We start from the raw sequence: 24,721 nt of genomic DNA on the forward strand, positions 1-24,721 counted from the left end.
CAGTTGTTAAAATGTACACCCTGTTTGAACTTTGCTGGCTTCGATTTCTAACTGGTGAGATATATTATGTCTCTTCTCTGTATAGACTGAGAATTATCTTATTATAGGAATGATAGAGTTGGAAGAGACCTTAGGGGTCATCTAGTCCAGCCCCCTGCTCATTGCAGGATCTATAATACGGGATAAAATGTATTGAGCAGCAGGTTGGACTTGATGAATGGCTACTCATTCGTTCTCAGACATTTTGAAGAACATATATAATCTTATGTTCTGGCCAAACTGGAGAGATTTTGTATACAACAACAAAATACGTTGTTTGTTTGATAACAACAGTTAGCATTTAATAATGGTAGTATATGAATCTGCTACCAGGGATGTTCAAGGATTTTGTTTGGTCTGCATTTTAAAGTGCACTGATCTGGATTTGCACCTTGTGGACTGCTGTGTGGCTTAGAATACAGTTATGCACTACAACCAGTGTGGTCTAGTGGTTAGAGTGTTAGACTGGGTCTTGGGAGATCCGGGTTCTAGTCCCCACTTGGCCATGAAACTCACTGGGTGACTTTGGGCCATTCACTGAGTCTCAGCCCAACTCACCTCACTGTGATGATATAATGGAGAGGAAGAGAATTATGTAAGCTACCTTGGGTTCCTTTGCAAGAGGATATACATGTAATTATAAACAAACAAACAAGCCTTTGGATTTCACATTTCTCCAAATTTTGAGATACAGACCTTGACTCAAAAAATAACAATGCCAAAATGTGTATTAAAATGCATATTTTAGCATAAATAAATTTAGAAATGCACAGTTCTGAATAAGTGGTGTATTTTGTGAGAATGTATGTGCAAAAAGACCATTACGTAAATTTTTAATATGAATTTTTCTGCATTTCTTTTTAAACTCACCGATTAATGCACATGAACACATGTAAACCTGGAGTCATCAGCCTATCCCTACCTGCTACCACCAATTATAAATCATTATAGATCCTAGGTTCATACTCACCCTTTTCCTCAACAAACAAAGGTCTTCTGAGGGAAAAATAGGTAAGAGCAGGAGCAGTGCCAATGGCAGTGAAGGACTGAAGGACTTTGTCATCTGCACCCCCCCCCACTATCTCTTTAAATCAGAGGAGACCAGTTGGGCAATAAAGATCCAAGCCCCACTGGAAGCATCTACCTCTGCCCATTGGTGTATCTGGCATGAGAGCAGCGTGGGCTGCTTTAGCCCCATTTCTGTCTCTGTATTAAGCTGCAGTGAGAGGGCATGAGGGGCTTGGGGGTATGGCAGCACTTAATATTCTGTATTATTGTGCTCTGTAGTTGTACCTATTTTTTTTCTCTTGGCTGTCCTGCTTATGGCTGGATCAGGCTTAGCTCTGGGGCAAACTAGGGGCAAATCTGTTTAGCAGAGTCAAAAGCAGGTGGAGGTCAGAAATACAGGGTTACCAGTCAAGCAGAGAGTGATGCAGGAGCAAGATCGGAGGTGAAGCTGAGGTCAATCACAGCAGGTAAGGAATCCAAAACAAGCACAGTCCAAGAAGCAGGCTCTTTTTAGGAGTCCAGGAGGTTGGCGGGACAGGAGATCGGTCCTAAGAACAAGCAAGGGCAGGATAGGTGGGTTGCAAGGTACTGGGAGCTGATACTAAGCCATTGTTCCAGCAGTGGCTGGACTGGAACTGAAGGCTTGTAGCCTGAGCTCCCAGGGACCCACCCTGGCCTTGGCTGCAGTTTACCACAGGTCCTCTAGCAAGTCCTACTCATGAGGAGGGCCTTGCTCAGGAGGAGGTCTTCACTCTTGTGGAGGCTTGCAAGCAAGCACTCCCTCTCCGAGCCGCAGTCTTAGCCTGTACCTTCACTTGCTGGCATTCTCATGGGCTGGGTGGTGACTAAGCATCCTCCTCTGACTCAGAAGCAGGGCCTTCCACCTTTCTAGTGGAAGATATGAAGCCCTTTCTCCCAGGGGCCCAGGATTTTCTTGGACAGTCCCAGGCTCCCCTGAAGTGGCTTGTTCCTCAGAAGGCTCCAGATGAAGAGAGTTCCTCATCCTCTGGGGGTTGGAGGGGGCATGGCATCTGTTTATGCTAGCTCCACGGTGGGTTTGTCTCTTTTAACAGCACATCCAAATGGTTTAGTAAAGTGGCTGCTAAAGTGAGGTATAATAAGCAGTGGAGGCTGCTGGTTCCAATTTCGGTGGGGCTGTGAATCCATTCTGGGTTTCAGTCAGAACCAGCCAAAAACCCAGAGGAACTATCCAAGGTACTGACCCTATGTGGGGGATAGGGTTTGGGTCCTTGGATAGCTTCTTTAGAGTTTTGGCTGGTTCTGACGGAAATCCACAATGGATTCACAGCCCCACCAAAATCGGGCCACCAGCCTCCATGGGGTAAAAGTATGGTATTTTTGGCTAAATTATGAATTGTATTTTATTATCCCCATGTTGTCTGATATGTTGTTTATGGATTTTGTATTTATTAACTGAACGTGGTTGTTTGTTTTGATGATGATAAGTTGTTCAACCCATTACTTCAACTGGTTGTCCAAGGTAACAAAATGCACACCAGACAGCCCTGGCTTTCTCATTAAGTAGGGGGACTCAGGTGGAGATTTTTTTTCCCTACCATGAAAGAATAGCAGAGTTTGAGACCCCCCCTTCCCCCTACTTTTGCCCCAATATGATGCCTTGGAGTAAATTTTGCAACCCATTTGGGTATTTCTGCAGAAGTATTTTATTCTTATCTTTCGTCTTCTCTTCATTTGGGCAGCATGCTTGATTGTATGCATGCTTACTCAAAAGTAAATCCTACTGAATTCACTGGGGTGTACTTTCCAGTAAATATGCCTATGATTGCATGCTCCAGTGAGGTAGGCATTTCCCTATCATCCTAGCAACCAACACTTTGGGGTGAGGAGAAGGGCTATTTTGAAAAGAAATTTGGCTGCTGCCGCTCTAGCCCCAAAGGCAGTTTCCGATTGTGAGGGTTTGCTCAAGGATTAATTTGAACACAGTGAGGGACTAGATTCTATCTACAGACTTGTTTCTGCTTTATTTTTTTCCACTTGCAATTTATTTTTCCCCAGGGGCAGAAAAATGAATTTTCACCTAAGGGCAGCAAAATAATTTGAGTGGGCCTTAGTGGGGAAGGGAAGCAATATCACTGGAAGGCTATTGGGTGTGTGAACTCACACAACTTGTTCTTGTTGTTGTTTTCCATTATTATTATTATTATTATTATTACTACTACTACTACTACTACCACCACCACACCATCAATGTACATTGTACCTTAGATATTTATATATGGAACATAGACAGGTCCCTGTTATGAAGGAAGTTAAAAACTGAAAGAGACATTGCAGGAACAACAGAGACAGTGGGTGAAAGACAAGGTCTGAATGTGTGTAGTCCTGTAAAAAAGAAAAAAGAAAAGAAAAGCTACGATAGCATCAGTTATTTATTCAGCAGGGGAAGCAGTGGGAGGTGGCTGCGTTTATTGCCTGCACCAGGCCTCACCAACCTTTTGGGGCCAGTGTGCACATTTGGAATTTTCAGGGAGTGTTATGGGTGTTCTCACAAAATGGCTGCCATTGTGGGTGTGGCCAGTTACAAAACACTGATTTCCCAAAAGACAAAATAGCGAGGCTAAAATAAAAGTAAATTGCCAAAGCACCTACATACAGGGCAGAAGCAGCTTCTGAGCTCCAAAAGACAAAACCAGTCTTTTGAACCCACAGTTTTCTGCTCCAAGTATTTCTACAGAAGGCGAATTGATGAGGCTCAGAGACAAGTAACTTGTCCAAGAAACTCAGTACAATGCAGTGGTGGGGTCTGAGCCCTAAATACCAAATCACATATTTCCTAAAAGAAAATGAATTAGTCTCAAGATGCTGGAAAATCGTTTATTCTTTAAGAAGCCCAGTGCATTTTGGCCAAGTAAATTATTAGGCCCTTCCTCAGGGGAATTCGTAAAAAGCCTTCAGAGAACTTTGTCAGGACAGTCTCATACACCTGAAGATAGGCTATTTTAAAAACAAACTAACAGGGCAACATGAACATAGCTTTTGCTGCTATTAGGGATGCTGGAGAAATCTTCTGCAGACTCAAATAAGACTGGATTCCAAAGAATCCGACCTGCCCGGTCCATAGCGGATTGGCTCCCCATGCCAGACTCTGCATGGGATGGCTTCCAGGTTTTAAGAAGACATGCTCCATAAATGGAGGCTGCTGTTGAGGAACTTAGGAAAATCAGGGTAGTAAATTGTGTATTTTACGCCATTTGTGGCCGTAAAGCACTTCCATCTACATAAATTGCAGCTGTAAAAGTGCTTTCACAGCTGCAATTTATGTAGATGTAAGTGCTTTATGGCCACATATGGTGTGAAATATATAATTTGTGGCTGTAATTTTCCCAAGGTCCACAAATGGCTACTGCCATTCATGAATTTGGCCTTTTTAAAACCAGAAAGGTGCACTGCGAAATCTGGTGCACATGAGCAGGGCTCTTGGGAAATCTGGTGAGCCCAAGCGGCCTGGATTTCCCTGCGGCGGAACCGCCCCATTGGACTTTGGCGGGTTTGCCCAACCCTAGCTGCTCAACATACATGCTATTGGATTGGGGTCAAAGACTGCAATCTTGGTCAATTCAAAACAATGGGAGTTCAGTTATTAACTTCAGTAGGAGAAGAATTGCAATCAGTGACATTATTAATCTCTTTTTTTGTTGACTACATTAACCTATATTACTCTGAACCTTCCTTGGTACAATTTTCCTAGCACTGTCTGAGTTCTTCTTGCTGCAAATTATCCATTTTACTTAACATTTTCTCCTTCACACACACCTTTCTTTTAGAGGTTTCCATGGAAATCCTCTTAAGTCTTCTTTCCTTAATACTGGACATTGTCTAGGTATTTCATATGAAAACATATCAACATTGTTCTGCTTGATGAAAATTCACATAAAAATCCATCATTTATATATATATGTTTTTAAAAAGGTAATCTTAATCTTCTTTTTGGCAATTTTGCATTTCCTACACTGTACACAAAAGAAGGTGGTAAATCTCATGTGCCTGCTATCAATACAAAGTATAGAACTCAGAAATATTTCAAAAAGCTGTTGCAGCTCACAAATTATACTTGAATAATATGACATCATATGTCTAGAAGCTCTCTTAATAAATTGATGAATGCCAGCAATGAAATTTTTAAAGTAAGGGCCAGATGAGGATGTTGGAGAATAACTCGTATTTGTATGACATAATTTCATTTCATTTACTACTAGGGGTTATTTCATGGCAGGATACCTTGTAAAGTATCTTATAAAGTATGCCTGAGGTAATGGAACAAAATTATACCGTGTTATTCTTGCTGTAATTTCAAATAGAACTTGTTCATTTTCTTATTGCCTTAGTGAATACCTCAAGGTGACCTTTATTCCTTCATGGGTCCAGTCTCACCAGGCTAATGTCCCCATTAAACTTATGCTAAAGTAAGAAAAATGAAGAACTGGGTCCTCACTTTTTTTTTTTGGAGGTAGAATTAAATGAAATGCTCCATTCATCTGTGCATGTGGGATATGACTGTGAAAGAAAGTTGGACACAGAGAAGCCTTACCTAAAATTTAAGCATGGTTTAAATCGGGATGACTTAGGGCATAACCCTATCATCGTATCCTATTCTCTGCTGGGCTGCTACAGTGGAATCAACAGAAAAAAAAATTGCACCTGTCTTTTACACACACACACACACACCTCTCTGAGTCCATCCAGAGGAGGCACGCTGGTGGTGGTGGGGCTGGGCTGAAGAGGCTAAAAGATTTTTCATATCTGGGCCTCTCCTCTCCCCTCCCTGCCCATCAAAAGACCTTTTTTTTTTTTTACCTCTACAAGATCCTTTGAGGCTGCTTTTGTGACCTCGGAATGCAGACACCGTTTTGACCACCATGCAGATGCAGGTTATTTCAGCAACTGCTATGAAGGGGCAAGGCAGGGACAGGATCGTGTAGTCCCCCTCCCAAAGTTGCAGCAGTGCCTACTGCTTTGGGAGACGGAATCTGAGAAATCCTATGGTCCATGGGCTGCTTTCCATGGACCATAGGATTGCTCTGCCCAGAACCTGATCCCTTCCGGTAAAGGCACGGACACCCTTTGCCAGAGCTGGTGATGGTAGTGGTAAATAGGCAGGGGTTTGGGGTGGGTGGGGGTGGGGTGGGGGCCTCCTTCACAATAGTGTTCAAGTCTACACTTCACTTTTTCCTATACAAGTGAATAGAAGTCACTGACTAAAGTCAGGGATGGGTGACTTGTGGTCCTCCAGATGTTTTGGTCTACAACTCCCATCAGCCCTAGCCAGCATAGTCAAGGGTGAGGAATGATGGGAGTTGTGGGCCAAAATATCTGGAGGTCCACAAGTTGCCTCTATCATGAACACCAGTCTGTGAAGTTTGATTGTGAGTGAGGGCCAAACTACATGTGATGTGGGAGATCTTTAGGAGATTGCCAGATCGCAGTTTCTTTCATTAAACCAGCTCCAGTGTGTGCCCTGCCTCCAATCTGAATCTGGCTTATAGTGCTGGGAGAAGGGGGTTAGCCCTCCCATCATTTCCCCAAATTAGATCTTCTGTCCAAACTGCCATTAACCACACAGAGTGAAGAAATGAAAGGTACTCATGTTGTACCTGTCATTTTTCACCTCCATAATAGCTTTGCAGGTGAGTTAAGTTCAGTCAACATTGTGGAAAAAGAGTTAACCCAGTGTCATCCATCGTTCCAGAATTTTGATAGAAAAATCTGAGCCTGTAGTCTTATTCACATGAACTCAGTGGTGTAGTCAGATTGTGCTATTAACAGACCAGCTAGTTCTGTTATTGGCAAGATGGCTACCCTAACAAAGCCTTCTAATGTAAACCAAGAAGTCATTGTGGAAGCAAACAAACAATTCAACAAATTTAAAAATGAAGTGCAGTTATGAGTTATAAGTCAGTAGTTTAAAAGTATAAGCTCTATGCAGGCATTCAGCCTGACCATCTGAGGGCTAAAAGGGGGGATAAGGCTGTGCATGCAAACACCAGCTACCCCAATGTCCCTGTGTCCATCTTCTCTGTTCCCAGGTAGGGGCATTTTTGCTTGCAAGACATACAAGCATGCTTCATTCGAAGCTCTGAATGCAACCATGAGCACGTGTCCGCAGAAAATATTAGCAAATTGTTGAACACATGCGCGTGTTCATCTCATCCCTGATTCCTTGTACAATTTGTGCAAATGTTCTAATTTGCTCCATTTTCCTCTGCAGACTGAATCAGCCCTGCTTTAGCCTATGGAGGAAATCTGCACACATTTGGGGAAATTTGCACAGATCTCCTGTTCAATTGCTGCTCAAATTTTCATAATGTTCCCATTTGCACTAAGTGAGCAGCGATGGCAAACAGGAATCAGGCACAAGACAAGTGGGGAGGCGATATTTGGTGAATCCTGGGGATCTTGAACTTCACTAATTCACCCATCCCTATTCCCAGGGAAGGTCTGAAAAGGGCTTCTAATCTGATTCACTTGAACATGAGTGGAACCCTCTGTACAATTGGGAACTCTGATAAAGTGAACAGGAGTGGAACCCCTTTCACACATGGTTCCTCAAAAGGGAAAGGTTGGGAACAGGAAGGGCAGAGCCAACACATATGGAGATGTTGCGGTGTGGTTTTTGAGCATGCCGTCAGGCCCACCATAGTTAGACCTCACATGTGCAGGGTAAATGCTGCATAGGGCTACAAAAGAGCCTTAAATTGGAACCTGCCTTTCAACCCTGACTGTACAAAGACCTGTTAACATTTCCACAACACTGCTAACTAAGCTTTTTTCTGAATAAAACCCCACAGCAGTGCTTCAGTGTACATGAATGGGATTCAGCCAGTTGAAGAGAACCCCTTTGGAAAGGAGGAACAGGTAAAGTTCTTTCTCAGGCCAACATTCTGACTGAACTCCCACTTCAGTTTTTGCCTCTGTGCCAAGTGCCCACAATGTTTTCAAGCAGTTCAGGTTGGTGCTACAACAACAGTATCCCACTATGCTGCAAAAGGAAATATCACATGAAAAGATAAGCACATAGACAGAGGACTTTTTTCATGTTACATGACTCTACAGTTCTACAGAAAAGCCAGTGCAGGAGTGCAGCATGCAGTTTTAATTGTCACTGCATATTGGACTCCTTTACACACCCACCAAGCAGAGGTTCTCCACATGTGTTGGAGGAATTGCAGGTGTGCCCTCTTCAAAAGGAAAAAAAGCGCTTCAAGAAAGCCTGAGGCCAACTCTATCTCCCTACCTATCTGGGCAACATTCCTACAGGACCAAATAATAAACTTTGGGCCGATCTACATTGCACCTGCCATCGCAATGAATTCGGTGTCCCGTTGGGTTAAACGCTCTCGCATTAAAATGTGATTATTCACACTCACCCATTTTCCCCGTTGCAGTGCTTCATCGAATGCGCAAGCTCGGTTCGCACTCGAGAGCTGTGCTGTTTTCCTGCTGTTTTCCTGTGCGCGCTTGTCTGATCTCGGATGCTAAGCAGGGTTGGCCTTGGTCAGTAGTTGGATGGGCAACCACCTGGGAATCAGGCTTCCTGCACTGAGCAGGGGGTTGTTGTTGTATCCCTTCAAATGAGATTAAGTTTTACCCCCTCCTATTCCCTGCTCCGGATGTTTTTTTTTTTTAAATTAAGGCGTTATCCTCTCAGAATTGGGGCTTCTCCGTCATGGTTTTTTTCTCTAATTGAGGCATGATCTTAGAAGCTTCGAAATTGTGAAGCTCAACATAGCTGACAACAATCTGAAGCTTCACAACTTCAAAGCTTCTAAGATCATGCCTCAATTAGAAAAAAAAACATCGCGGAGAAGCCTCGATTCTGCGAGGATAACGCCTTAATTTAAAAAAAAAAACACATCCTGAGCAGGGGATAGGAGGGGGTAAAACTTAATCTTATTTGAAGGGATACAACAACCCCCTGCTCAGTGCAGGAAGCCTGATTCCCAGGCGGTCTTCCATCCAAGCACTGACCGGGACCAACCCTGTTTAGCTTCTGAGATCAGACAAGCGTGTGCACATCCTGCCCTTTGCTTGTTGCTGAGGAAATGGGGGCTGCTGAGGAAGCTATGTGATCAGTAGACGGAAGAAGACATGGGGCCATCAAGAGCTGTGACTGGACAGGAGGGAAATACAAACACCACCACATATGGACAGGCAGGGGAGGGGACTACGACTGGATATGGTAGCGAAGGAGGAAAATCAGAGCACATTAAGGGGAAATACCGGGATATTAGGGTATTGAAAGCGGGAGCACGGAAGTGGGAAATTCCGGTTCCAATTCAAGGCGGCTACTGCGTAGTGTGAAAGGCGGGCGGTGAAACCACATTGGAAGCGGAAAAAGGCAGTAACTGTAGATCCAGCCTCTAAGGGTTCATTCATCTGCCCACATGATTTCATTACTTGCCAACAATGCCCTTCTATAGTTTTCACAGGTCTAACAGACTGGTTGGTCAGTAACTCAGTAAGAGAATAAATCAGACATTGGCAGTGACAACAGACAGGCAGCAGTAAGTGCTTCTAACATTCAAAGATGAGAACTTTCCTAGTTTGGAAACTTTTGAGCTAACTATGCACTGACCAAAACCCTTGCAAAGTTCAGACACAACTCATAATTAGCTTAGCACCACCCCTCCCCAGAACAATACCTACCAGCTTCCTTTTCCCTTTGAAGCTAACCTGATGGTGGTAATGGTGGCTGTGGTAATGAGAAGCAGCTGCTGTGAGTTTCATTAGTCCTAGATACTGCAGCAGCACTGTGGATACCAATACTCACAGTGAATGTAATTTCCCAAGGCTTCTGGTCCTTACTAAGGAACCAGAAGCCCTAGGAAACTACAATTCCCAGAATTCTGTGGAATTTTTAGGGCCTAATCAAGGCTACAGCTGCAACCCTTCTTGCAATATTAGCAGAAAAGGGAGGGTGAAGCTCATCACCTAGGGAGTACATTAAAAACTGGAGCTCAGAGATGAGCTAATCTGGGGGTCCCCAATGCCATGGGAACCACCAGTGGTGCCCATGAAGCTCTCCATTCCCTGCCCCCTTAAATTGTTGTTGTTTTAATAAGCACCTTTGAAAATGTTAAGGCATTCCTCTTTCTCTTCTTTTCTAGCCTCTAGTGTTGGTCTTTCTCTTCCCTCTACCTTGCCATTTCCCCCTCCTTCCAAGCTTCTAGCCTTGCTATTTCTCTCCCCCTCCCCTCCCCTCCCCTCCCCTCCCCACCTCACCTCACCTCTAGCTCACTGTTCCTCCTCCTCCTAGCCAGTGGCTTAGTTTGTTCTTTCTCTCCCCTCAGTGCATTTGCCTTGCTATTTCTCTCTCCCTCCATTTCTCTCTTCCCCCTCCCACCTCTTTAAGGGCACAATCCTATGCACGTTTAGACTGAAAGAAGTACTACGGCTCCCAGAATTGCTGGGAGCTGTAGGACTTCTTTCTGTCTAAATGTGCATAGGATTGTGCCCTAACTTTTTTTTTGACTAGCCAGACCCCCATGGTAGCCATTAGGTGACTAGCCACATCCTCCATTGGAGCCATTTTGTGGTGATGCCCACAGCAGTTTCGTAAATTCCCAATTATGCCCATGGGTCCAAAAAGGCTGGGGACCCCTGAGCTAATTCACACCCGGTCAAAATTGAGCCCAACTGATGTCTAACAGAATTCTCAGCACCCTCTCTGAACTAAATTCTCCGGATTCCTTGGAGAAAGCCATGGCGGTATGAAGAGTAGGTATGTTATTAAAGTTAAGAAAATACTCTCTTCTATAGCAGGGATGGGAAACCTGTGACTGAGCAGATGTTGGACTACAACACCCACCATCCCTGACCATTGGCCATACTGGCTGGGGCTGATGGGAGGTAGAGTATGACAATATCACAGGTTCCCCACTTGTTGTTGTTGTTCAGTCGTTCAGTCGTGTCCGACCCTTCGTGACCCCATGGACCATAGCACGCCAGGCCTTCCTGTCCTCCGTTGTCTCGCCGAGTGTGCTCAAGTTCATATTCATTGCATCGGTGATGCTACCTAGCCATCTCATCCTCTGCTGTCCCCTTCTCCTTTTGCCTTCAGTCTTTCCCACCATCAGGGTCTTTTCCAGTGAGTTTTCTCTTTGCATTAGGTGGCCAAAATATTTGAGCTTCAGCTTCAGTATCTGTCCTTCCAATGAGCAGTCAGGTTCCCCACTAATTCTACTTTTTGCTAGCAGAGTTTGGCTTTGACACATATGTATATACTTTTTCAATTTTAAAACAGGATTCCTGCTGATTTTTTAAATATGGTTCACTGAAGGAATGTAAAAATTGCTTGTGTTACCTTTTGGTAAACTGGGGGTTACCATGCAAATGTGCAAATTGCTTCCAATTAGTCAAAAAGAAAAAAAAATCTGAACAACATTTTCCTTATCTGCACATTAACACAAGCTGTAAGGGGATGATAGGGAGGAAAAGCTAATAATGATTGCACTGCTGTTTACTTAAAATATTTCAAGTTAGCACAGTTTAAATAAGCTATTTGATATTATGCTTTGTATTAAAACTTTGCATTTTGAATAAACATTTTAACATTCAAATTAGGCACAGCAACATAGAAAGGCAGGAGGATAGAAAAAGAGAGGCATGCTTGCAAGCACGAGGCATTCATTCCACTACGCTCCATTACAATGTAAGGATTCATGTTTGTACTATAGTTAAAATGATTTTCTTTTTTGTATTTCTAATGCAAGATGGATTAATATTAGTGCTAGTCAGAAGGCTCTCCGAGATGCATGCGTTAAATGGCAGTAGTCTGGTGTCTTGTAGATTTGCATGTTCTGTCTCAGTTTGCCTTTAATAAAGGGGGAAAAAAAATCTTTAAGAAGAGAGAAATCCATGTTTCCTTCTTAGAAAGATTTACAAGGCCTATTTAGTCATTTGGGGACTTATTCAGTATTTATGATAATCTTGGTGGTCTTAGTGTTTCACTGCAACGTGCTTGATTTTTAATCCCTTTCTCTCTGAAACACATTTTCCTCAATAGCACATGTCATATTCCCTTACTCCTGTTTTGTCTCATCACACTCTGGACTCCTCAAATGCGCAGAGCCACGCATACTTGTAATATTAAGTGCATATGGTGGTCTTTGCAAGATTAGCATCCTAATCAGAAACTTCTATCCTTTTGAATGTCTTATTCATTCCATTGGGGGAAGCCACCTGAAATGCAGGCTTTTCCATTGTCTCATGTATATGTATGTGTCTGTTTGTGTCTGTGTGTGATAAATCTTAAAATCTATAAAGGATTTATGAACAGCTGTTGATTAGGAATATGTGGAACCTTCCCTATTATTTCTCTTAATATTTCTGCCTCCCAGAAAGCGACTTTGTATATCCAGGACATTTCCACTAAAATGGATAAGGGTGGATTTTCTCAATGATGCGCATCATGTCATGTTGGTGTAGCGTAAGTACCCATAATTTTCAATTCAAGATGCTCCTCAGTGCTTATACTATCTAACCCTTACCAGCAAAATATGGATTGGTTCCAGTTTTAATCATACTTACCTATTGAACTAAATGGGACTTGTTAGTCATGGCTAACTTGCCCCCACTGGAAAACTCCTGAGAGAAGGAAGAGCTGGATGACTAGGAACCACCTGCCACCACCAATGCCCAGTATCTGCCAGGAGACCAGGAGGATCCTGGTACTACCATGAGGGTGTCACCTGTAGAGGACAAGGACTCTCCCTCAGAGGTGGAAGCAGAGAAACCCCCAGCTCTCAGGAGAGACACTACCTGAAAAGACAAGAACTCAGAAGGAGTGCTAGACTGAGCTTGAAGCCTCCTTGTGAGATAAGAGCCATTTGCATCCTGTAAGGGCCTTGCTTAGGACCTTTTCAGCTGCAGTCACTAACAGCTCACAGCTGAGTCTTGGCTGTGGGTCTGACAGCCTCTGCATAAAAACAGCAGTGTAAGGCTGAGATATGTGCTGGAAACATTGACCAGGCCTTCCTGCATCCAGCTCCCTTGCCTTTGGACAGCTTCCTTGACTGATCTCTGACATATCTAGTTCTGGACTTTGGTCCTCCTCCTGCCTGCCCCTTGTCTGCTTTGTTGCCTTGGAATGTTGTTGCTTGTGACCTTGGCTGTTAAGACCTTGCCTTTTGCCTGATCCCTGTTTGTGCTGACCACCCTGGAACTCTTGGATCCTTGAACCTGCAACAACTAGGCTCAGACTCTGGGAATGTGACCATATGGGTACCTGGACCAGTGACCACTCTAAGTTAGTGTTAAATGTTTTTAACAGGACTAAGTTGTAGATTAATGCAGAAACAGGACAGAATTATGGGTTGGAACATGTGAAAGTGACATGGACGAGATATACAAAAAAAATATGCTGCTGAACAGAAGATGTCACAAGGTGGCAATGAGATGGGGCAAAACAAGAAAATATGGCTTTGGGAGAAATGACAGACTGTTGCAGTATGATGAACATTATCTTGAACCAGAAGACAGCAGAAAAGTGCAATTGAATACAAAGGAATTTCACATAATGCATCCTGTAACCGGATTTAATAAAATAATCTAGAGTTGCCAGGTGATTTTTCTTTGAATAAATACTTCATTCCAAAACTTCATAAATTTATGAACACCTTTTATTTAAAAATTCTTTATCTCGATAGCACTCTGCAAAAATAGACATCTCTTCTCAGTGCTGTTGTTGTTAGCCTAAAACCACTCTTGGATTGGTATTTGGTATAAATATGAAAACAGACTCTGCCTGCTTGTTTATCATCTAATCTAAGCACTTCCTTTATACCAGAAAATACCCAGCAATCCCTGGCAACTGAGTCTCCCATATGAACATATAAAGCTGCCTTATACTGAACCAACCAACCAATTAATGCATCTGGCCCAGTACTGCCTTCTCTGACTGGCAGTGGCTCTTCAAGATCTGAAGCAGACACCTTCCCCTGAGAGCCGTTTAGACTGGAATTGCCAAGACATTGAACCTGACACCTTCTGCGCGTAAAGCACGTTCTCTGCCTTGGAATAATGCACCCACCCTGTAGCATCACCAAGACACACCTTATAGATTTAGCAGATTTCTGTTCTTATAATATTTGTTGGAAAGTAAGCCCTCTCTTTTTATTTTTATTTATTTATTACATTTATATCCCATCTTTATTCCTCCTTAAGGAACCCAAGGCGGCTTACACAATCCTACTCCTCCATTTTATCCTCACAACAACCTGTGAGGTGGGTTGGGCTGAGAGCCTGTGACTGGCCCAAAGTCACCCAGTGAGCTCCCATGGCCGAGTGGGGACTAGAACCCAGATCTTCTGACTCCTAGTCCTACACTCTAGCCACTACACCACACTGGCTCTTTTTCCAAAGGAAGCATTTCCCAGCCATCGTTGTTCCCTGAAGAATTTAATTTGGAAATTGGTTTGGTAAATTTTGACACATGTCCTACGTAATCAGGTAAATTTGGTGTTGCTTTCTGGATTTGTTAGGGTTAATTGGTGCCAGGCATCACGGACTATAAAGAGTCCAGATCAGCAGCATTGGCTTTCAGTGACACAGCCCAAAGAGTTACAGGTGGTGTAGCAGAACTGAAGTCTGCCCCAGATTTGTGGCTGGTGGTTGGTGCCGATTAGAACACACAGCAAGGGACTATGTGTTTTCCCTTTCCTCCTCCTGTGCCTGGAGCAACCAGCAGTTCTTTCAGAGGTTTAAAGGTCAGAGCAGAACCTTCCAATAGTTATGCTTTGTTGCAACAGCAGCCAAACTGCTTGTATAGTTGTATTACAAGACATAGTACATGCCACAAAGGTAACATTAGCGATGAATGTACTTGAATCAAATTGAATTTGGGTGTTTAATACGTTTACAGCAGAGTCCTATGCATGTCTACTCAGAAGCAAAACAAAGAAGCAACAAATACTAAAGCGCACACAACCACTATCATGAAATCACTGAACTCTAATATGCCTACAGAAGTCTTATGTACATTTTATTTCAAAGTGTATGTCTATGTATCATCCATGGAATAAGATCCAAATATACAATGCCTAAACGCTACTGAACAGTAGACCCTCACCACAAATCCAACAGCTAAAATGCACACGTGTGATGTTGGAACAAAAGGCACTACATTCTAAATTCCTGAATAAGTAAGTGCATTTTTAAAAAAAGAAATAACATATTGACAAAGTAATCCCCACTGAGTTCCATGGGACTTACTGCCAGGTACTTGTATATAGGATTGCAGCCTTAACTAATTTAAATCCAAGTTCAATATTCTGCTTTTGCTATTGAAAATGTAAACTCATCATGCAGTAATATGTTGTAAGCTGATGGACTCAACATGGGTTGGAGTTACTGTTCTGGCCGCAGTCACCCCCACCCCACAGCCCTGCAAACCTATCACTAGGGATGTGTGACAATTAATTTGTTCTGTACATTATCTTGCACACTGGCACCACTCTTAGCTACAAGGGCAGTTTGTAGGTAAGTTTATTGCATTTGTTTGATTCTATTTAGTTTTAAAACTTAGTTTAAATATCTAGCCTTTCCATCAAAGACCCTCATTGATCTATTTATTGTTATCAGCTTTTTTTTTTAGTGCCACAATATAACTTTCGAACTTTGTTTAGTTTTGTAAACACTAGCGAATAAGGTTAGTGCAGCAGACTGAACACTTTCTTTAAAAGTCATGTTTAAGACAAGTTGCTGGCTGAAAGGGAAGTGGTGAGGAAGCCATAAGGGCTTTCCTCGGGAGGGCACTACACAGTCTAGACACCACGGTACAAACAGGAAAAGGAAAAGCCTTGTCTTGCATCTCTGACTGTGCCTGCTAAATCTCTGACTACAGGAGGACAATTAGGAGGGCTTCAATTGCTGAACAGAGTACCTGAATAGGTTCATATGGAAGAAGGTGGTGATCATTATCTGTCTTCTCCCATACAACCTGCCCATAAAATAAGATCTTCATAGGAGACACTACTCTAGGTGCCTCCATCTTCCAAGCAAGGCAGGTAGATATCAGAGAAAATATCTTTCCAGTGCTGGTGCCCAAATGGCAGAACATCCTCCCTAGACAAGTTTTCCTTGCCTTAGGGCACAATCCTATCCAAATAGGCGGCCGCCTCCAAACTCACAGGCGACCACCTATCCAAAGCAGGGCAGGAGAAGCATGGAGGGGATTCTTCCCTCTGCACTTCTCCTGCCCTGCATTTCTGATTGCGGCTGTCTAGCTGCAGGAGGGCTGAGCGGGGGAGGAGGCTGCTGTACGACACATAGGATGTGTTGTACAGGCAGTTACGCTCTCCCCGCCCTGGAATGCCCCCAGCCATGCCCCTTTCTGGCCGCTCTGTGCTCCTCTTGTGAGTGCGGAGGACAGGGCTATTCTGCGCCGCCTCCGAGGCAGCATGGAAGTGGGGGGAGGTTGGTTCTCCAGGAACCAACCTTGAAGTGCGGGCTCCGAGGTCAGCTCCTGGAAAACAACATATCCTATGGCCGTCTAGCTGCTGTCTAGCGGCCATACAGTCTTTAGGCACGAGGCAACGTTTTGTTCATTCAGGCTTCTATTGGCATGTGATTGCCTTTTATAACAATGTCTGCCCTTTTTAATTGGAGAATTGATATAATGGCTCTATGTTTCCACCTCTACCAAATAAAGGTATGAGATAGATGCTTGGGCTAAGGAGGAGTGTCCTAGAAATGTTTACTCAGTCCCTAAGGTGACTGGCTAATCTTTTATTGCTGGGGTGGGGTGGGGGGACTGTGCAAGCCAAAAAAGGGGAAGGTGCTGGCTTATAAGGGCGTTCATGCCTTATTTCCCCTCTACCCATGTACCCACCATCACTGGCATGCCCCCTCATGCTTCCATCTGGACTCTTAGGGTGGCGGGGTAAAACAACCCCCAGCATATTACCAGAAGAGTGACACTATCTGTCACTCTTTATTAGTTATCCTTATTCATTTGATCCCTTCTGTTGTTGTTTTTATATTGTTTCATTGTTTTAATTGTGCTGATCTTGTTAGCTGCCTTGATGCATTTGCAAAAAAGATGGCATATAAAAAGATCTGCAATTGCTTTAACTAACTGCACATCATGCTCCCTGTTCCAGAGCACACAGACAGGAGCAAAATAGGGGTTTGAATCATTGCTGTTCAGTTTATGTGCAATGTGATCAATTGTGCAGCAGTTGGCAACTCCAGTCACTTCTTTTTCCCTACAGATATGGCAACCTTCTTCAGTCTTTTGTCTGTTCAGGACAGTTACCTGCAACAATGAATACATAGGAACAGAAAATCTTGGATGTTTGTGGAATCTCTACTTATCACACAAATAAATCTATGCAGCTCAGGAAAGTGCTGAGTGTTAGTGTGCTTGGGCAGCCTTGGGGATGCCTTGTCTGCATGCCGCCCTAAAAGCACTGAAACCATGAAGCCGCACCGATACATCAGTGCAACCCAAATGCATGTAACATGCAATGGTAGAAAAATGTGATATGGTAGCAGGATTGCAATTGAGAGGAATCATAGGGCTTTTTTACACAGAGCTTATTTTATGTATTTATTTATATCCCGCCTTTCTTCCATCATGGAACTCAAGGTGGCTACATGTGGTTCTGTTCCCAGGGAGTCTCCCCTCTAGTCGCTGACCAGACCCAAACTTGCTTAGCTTCTGCAAGGTGGCTGCCTCATGTGCTTTCACATTATGCCCTGGGGCCAGATAGCAGAGCTTTTATCCTGCTATTGAGATTGCTCATTCATGGACATTTGCAGGTCCTTTTCATGACATCGTCAACCTCCAGAGCACATCCAGAGGTATTTTCTAGTTGTTCCATCTCAAAAAGATCTGGAAGTAATGAACTATCAAATTAAATCAGACTGTAACACTATTAAAATAGCCACTAGATGGTGCTGTTTCATTGAGCTCTATGGAACCTTGAAAATTAAAAACTTCCCCCCTCAGCAATCACACGGTCACCATCTGGGAGCCTGTTATAAATGTGGAAAGGCTCCACAATGGTAGGACTGCAGGTTTTTTCTTTAATGTAAAGGCAGCCATAATCTGAGTTGAGCCAAAAGCCACTTATCTTGGTATGTATGTATATTTCATAAGTGTCACAAAAGTGCTTCTAAGTTTTGGCAATCTTTCAGCACTTGCTGGAAATGCTGAAGTTGCTGACCCCTGTGATTTCTCCAAATGTGGGAAACTCGACTGCATAATTTGTGGTACTGTCTGCCTTTTTTTGTTTCCAGGCAAAATTAAAGTATTAATTTTGATCTTGGCTGTTCCTACATAAACCTGCCCCTTTGTTACGATCCCCTGTTCAGGCCCTGTTCCAAATGTCTCGCATCCAGACTCCAGAGATACGCTGTTTACTATAAGGTGTCAGGAATGAATCTGAGCGTGTGGAGTCAGTTAGCAGCTCAGACTCAGAATGGGAACAGCCAGAACAGGGGGAGGCTTCCTCCCTAGTGAGCTCAGATATGGCAAGGCCTTCTTCCCAAGACCTTGGCTCACAGATGGCTCAGCCTGAACACCTCCCCCTGCTTTCCTCCTCCATGAGAACCCAGGTCTTGGGGGAGGAGGAGAGTGAGGGGCATGACTTGAGGGGTGCTAGGGTCCGTTGCAGAGCGAAGCAGGAAAAGTTAGAGGCGGAGCTCAGATGATCCTCCAGGTTGGCTATGCATGATAGCCTACATAAGGGGGAGCAACTGTAATGGAGGGGCATCCCCCCTAAGCTAGTCTGGCTGGGAAGTTCTTGTTCAGACTGCTGGCAACATCTCTAGCTTCCACTTCGGCTCCTCTACTGGTATTCGTAATTGTGAGAAGCAGCTGTTTCCTTTGTAGCCTGAGCATTTCCTAGAATTTGCATCTGTAAAGAACCTGGCCCTTAACTAATAAAGTGGTGAGCCTGAAGCCTGGTATCTTGGAGTGTGTTGATTGTGAAGAGAGAGAAGATGAAGGAACTTGACATAAGGCCTTTTCTGTGGTTGCACCCAGGTTTTGGAATATCCACCCCAGGCATAGTTTATGCATGCATACATTGTTATCTTTTAGATGGGCACATTTTTTTTTAGAGTTCCTATTTGCTCGGCCTGCTGCTGGCTGTTTACTTTTTCTATTTTGTTTTATTGGAATGGACTGTTTTAAATTATTGCCAAGGGTGGCCTTCAAGGCTTATACCTTTTGGAAAGGTGGCGGTGTGTGTGTGTATCTATATATCTATTGTAAGGAGTGTTAGGGCAAACAAAATGGCACAAGAAACAGAAGTAATTGTAAGCAAAAGGCTGCTGAACAGCAAGGAACATGAAGTGTGTGTGTGTGGGGTGTTGTTGTTGAGTATTTGGCCATCTATTTATCTGCTTGATATGCTACTTTTGAAGAAAGTGTCAACAGTGTAGTGCAAGCCACACTTGGATCTATATCTGCCCATCTCTGGCTGCTTTGGTGAATCACAGGTACACGCACTAACAGATCGGTTATAAGAAACTGATCGTGATGCTAATACTGTTCTCTCTGTGCTGGTCCTTCTGCTGGCAAAATGACACCATCCACACACAAGAGGGAGGCAAATAAACAGGCTCAGGAGAACTCCAAAGTTTGCAGAAATGAAAAAAAAAAGTTAATCGGGGGGGGGATGCCAAAGGGGGGTGGGGTGGGGTGGGGTGGACCAAAACAACCCAATGACAACTGAGCATACTCAGTGGGCAGAGAATGCTGAGTGCAGGGAAAGGAACATGGAAAATCGCTTTTTTTGCAGGTCTCCTCTATAATGTATATTCACAAGATGGCCAAGCTGCATATCTGTCCAGAAACACATAAAATGTATTGAAGAGAAAGGGAGGAATAAATGGATGTTACTGCACAATAACACTCCTCATATTGATTCACATTTTATTTGACTAGCACAACAATTGCTGATCTCAGTGGGGCAAGCTGCATTAGAGCTCCTGCCAAATGAAAGGGATGGGTTGATCTGTTGCATGTATAATGTTGTAAAACCAACAATTCATTTTTGCAGTAGATAATGGGCATTAAAACAGTCTGTGGTGGCAAAACAAATAAACAAACCTGTATTCAGCTGACGCTTGAATAAAGAAGCAACTCACCGATAGTAAAATACTGCAGAAATACTCACCATCTTTTCAAAAACCTAGCTAGCATGCATAGCAAGACACTTGGGTATATTAGTTTAAAATGTGTGTGTGTGTGTGTGTGTGTGTGTGGAGTTCTTTAAAAAGCATTAATTTCCCCACCTCCATTTCTTATAATTCTAGGACCTGGGGTTATCTAATGAAGATGAATGGTGGGAGATTCAGGACAGAAAAAGGAAGTATTTCTTGCAGATAGTTAAACTATGGAAACATTATCACAAGATTTAATAAAGACGGCCACCAAGTTGGTTGGCTTTAAAAGAGGATTAGACAACTTCATGGAGGATATGACTGTAGTGGCTGTGGCTACTAGTCATAGTGGCCTCAGGCAGCTTGCCTCTGAATGCTAGGGCCAAGGTTCAGCTCTGCCCACTCCTAGAACCTAGAGTCTCATTAGAAGAGGAGCTGGGGAAAGTGGAGCCAAGATGCTCAAGCAGAGCCGATCTGTTATTTTAAAAACAGTACTGTTTGTTTTATGTATCTACAGTTTTTGTCAAAGACATTTTAGAATGGTTTCAGTTTGGAAGAATTAGACATGTTTTCAAGGAGGAAGATAAAAATACAGATGTCAGCTTGATTAGGAGGCCAGACAGAAAGCACAGTTGCAGCTTCTCCTTAGCTCGGTGCCCTCGGCAAACACCGTAAAGCACGCCCATCTATTCAATGTTGCCAATGGGATGGAAGAAAACCAGGATGTAACTGTCCTCCTGACAGAACGACAACCACCAAAAGTTTTTAATACAACAGGTTTGGATAGAACAATGTGTTGCCTGATCAGTGACAACTTGGAATTTCGGCAGTATCCAATGATGTCATTCAGCTAGTGTAGGTGACATTGTGAACATATGGACAAATATAGAGAGACTCAGGCCACTGCTCCATCTAGCCCACTTTGACAAGTTTTAGGTCTGTAAGGTCAGAGATCTTTCCCAGCCCTGCTACCTGGTTTGGGGCCTTCTGCATACAAATCATGTGCTCTACCGCTGAGCAATGAGCTTCATCCTATTATAGATGTGAAACATGCATGTGCTTCCTGTTTTAAGCAATGTTGATGTACTTCCAAGAAGTGATGGTGGTGTGTAGATCGAGTCCATGTAATTTTCAGAATTCAGAAAAAATGCTCTACTTGGTTTTTAACTATGGATACTGAATAAAAAAATTACCCGCGCTGCATCCCAAAACAGCTGGAAACTGTGCAAAAAGTTCTGGAATGACTCATTCCTACCCTGAATGATTCCTCAGGCTTTCTAAAGAAAACAACAATCATTTGATCAATACATTAATGCCACAAACAAACTGTTCAGAACAAAGCAATCAAAGCAAACAAGGGTTAAGCAGGAACAGTCAGTAGCACAAGCAAGCCATCGGGATAATGACATAAGAGAGCTGGGGCATTTGGAAAAAGCCAAAGCAACTGAAACCGCCTGCCAAGGAACCAGATGCCGCTGGAGGGGAAATAACACTCCCAGGCCCAGCTTGGCATCTGGGCTAGTTCTCTGACGAGGAGAATGATTGGCACCTCCATCTCAAAACTGTTTACTCGGGAGTAAGTCCCATTGAGCAACATGCAGCTTACTTTCAGGCAAGTGCAATTAGAGCTGTGAAATGAGGACTATTATGTGGTGGGGTAACTGCCACATTTTCATCCAGCTACAATTGTCCATATTAAATAATTAAAAAAAACCCAAAACTGTTTTCAGATGTCTGTAACAAATGTACATTACGTAAATAGCAATACAACCCTTAGTCATTAGCTTTCAATGAATGGCTGGCTTGGATGAAATCATACCCTATTTTATCCCTTCAAAGGAACAGCAATTTTCTCCCTTTTATTGCTGGGAGTAACCTTCTACATACTTTGAGGATAGATGAGGTTATTAGTAACTTTCCTCCTACTGAGCCCAGATATATTTCTGCATTGGAAAATAAATACACATTTACCTGTGGTTTATAGCTCTCCCTCAGTGTTGCTTAGGTTACACATTCTCAGAATATTTGTCAATGCCATTAGATTCCAAACGGTGCCAACAAAGGATCACAAGGGGTAGTCCTTTTAGATCTCAACAATAAAAATGAAGAGAAATAAAGTGATGAATCTGTGGGTAGAGGATGTTCTGTATGATTCTCTATCTTCCAGAAATGAATGCCTGGTCTCCCGTTTTCAAAGATTGCCTGAAGGAAATGACTGGAACAGAATCTGTGCTTTGCTCTCTAACCGGGGTAAATTTTTAATGACAAAAGTTGCTTTGTTTGCAATGGCTGCACACAGAAGCTTATGGAAAACCTTTCCTTAAGTAGGGATGGTGGAGAATTCTGCCACGGATCTCAATGAAACCCATGGTGGAACGAAGCCCCCCCACCCCATGAAAGGTGCGCGAAATGGAGCACTCACCTGCTGCCGTTCGCGCTGCTCTGTGAATGGCGGCCGCATCAATGCTTACATAGCCTATCACGGCTAACGCAGGGACGCCATTTGTGTCCCTGCGGAGGCTGTGATAGGCTACATAAATATTTATGTAGCCTATCACAGCTAAAAAATTCCCATTCGTTAGGGATGGACGAAAGGGACTTACCTCGTCCCGCAGCTTGCTTCACGGTGGGGGGAAGGCGCTTCGGTTCTCCCCCCGAAGTTCAGGAGAGGGGGGGGAGGCGCGCCGCCTCGCCCGGCCGAAATTCAGGTCAGGTAGGAGCGCCCCGTCTACCCAGCCATGAAAAAAAAGTAAACACACACACACACACACACCTGTGATAGGCTACGTAATGATTTACGTAGCCTATCACGGCTAGATTTCCAAAGTCAGCTGTGATAGGCTATGTAAATCGTCACGTAGCCTATCACAGGTGACTTTGAAAAAAAAAAGAAAAAAAAAGCGCATACGCAAATGGCGACTCCCATGGGGACCGCCATTTGCGTTCCTTATTTTGGCACGTTTAGTCTACGTAAAGATTTACGTAGACTACGGCGAAAATAAGGGCCACGCAAATAGAATTTCCCCAACACTTTCAGGGGGCCGAATGCGTCGGTAGAAATTCTCCACCAACCCTACGTTTCATACATCCCTATCCTTAAGGACAAAGATAGTGACTGTGGTGTTGATTCCCAGCCCAGGTATAGATATAGTAGACTTCTGGGGTTTTAATCTTCATGGTGGTGTATACTGGATCCAATAAAACCTGTTATTACATATACACCTTATTTCAAATTATTCTGAAACCCACATCTCTAGGGCATCTTTGAAATCTTATAATTGTGCTGTGGCAGCTGCTTCCCTGTGCAGAGATTCCTTGGCATGGGTGTAATATCCAAAGGCCTGCAACTAGGTCCCATTTGATAGTCTGAAGGCTCATGAGGCAGCCACCTTGCTGAAGCTAAGCAGGTCTGGGTCTGGTCAGTGGTTGGAGGGGCGACTACCTGGGAACCACATGTAGCCACCTTGAGTTCCACAATGGAAGAAAGGTGGGGTATAAATGTAATCAATGAATAAACAAACGAACTACTACATGGGCAGGATAAATCCTGTGGTCATTTAACACAGGTGGATGAGGGGGACATGGGCTAGGAAAGCACACGAAAGGGAGAGAGTGATTTGGAGGCTGGAGAGATGGGAGGGAGAGATGTTGGGGGTAGGGATGTATTAGCTTTTCATTTCAGTCTGTTAAATATCAAAACCTGCCCCACAAAAAACAAAACAAAACCCCAATATGTGAGCACCCTCCAAATGTAAATGTGAGCGCATTTTTCGGGCAAAGCTCACATTTTCCAGAGCTTGTGATTACGTTCACAAAATGCATTTCTTTGACTTTGGACAAAATACACTTTTTATGCTTTAGTCCATGGGGAGTGGGGGGAATTATGCATGTGGGCGCACACTTTAAAAAAGTGTGGACCTAAATGTGTACATTTCCTATTCAGAAATGGGAATGATGTGAAACAAGCTTTGAGGTAGAACTTGAACTCGAGTCTCAGTGATTCTCCCATCCCTAGTTTGAGGAAAACTCTTTTCCGTTTCAAATTGAAATCCAGGCTGATGAAGAATTCACAGGCCATATTAGTCTCTTTGAAGTTCGGGAAGTAGTATGAACTTCATAGACCTTATACCCCAGGCCTGAAAGTATAAACCCAGACTTCTCTGCCTAGGAGTACTTAATGTCAATCTTCACTTTTTCCAGAAAACATGTTTGGGCTTAGGGATGGATGAAAGTCCCTTACCTGATCCCGAAGCTTGCTTCGTGGTGGGGGGGAGGCGCTCCGTCCCTCCCCCCCAAATTCTAGCCGGGGGGGAGGCGCCCCATCCCTCCGGCCTCGAAACCTCCTCTCCTGCCGGGATGCAAATGGCGGTGGCTGTAGCCGCCGCCATTTGCGTCCCTGCAATCAGCCGTGATAGGCTAAGTAAATGTTTACGTAGCCAATCATGGCTGACTTCGAAAAAAAAAAAAGCACTTACGCAAATGGTGGCGCCCATGGGTGCCACCATTTGCGTTCCTTATTTTG

The 24,721-nt window shown here is 43.6% G+C and overlaps 1 long non-coding RNA gene across 1 annotated transcript in view; it reads right to left on the reverse strand.

Moving 5' to 3' along the window:
• Positions 1–22,976, reverse strand: part of LOC146346677 (uncharacterized) — a 37,584-nt gene extending 14,608 nt beyond the window's left edge. Inside the window, exon 1 of the long non-coding RNA XR_014789825.1 lies at positions 22,803–22,976. This is a non-coding gene — a long non-coding RNA (uncharacterized LOC146346677). The remainder of the gene's footprint in view (positions 1–22,802) is intronic.
• Between the last annotated feature and the right edge of the window lie 1,745 nt (positions 22,977–24,721).

The sequence above is a fragment of the Heloderma suspectum genome, chromosome 4, assembly GCF_057233095.1.
Source record: "Heloderma suspectum isolate Gila_16-S chromosome 4, 16-S_ref, whole genome shotgun sequence".
Lineage (NCBI taxonomy): Eukaryota > Metazoa > Chordata > Lepidosauria > Squamata > Helodermatidae > Heloderma > Heloderma suspectum.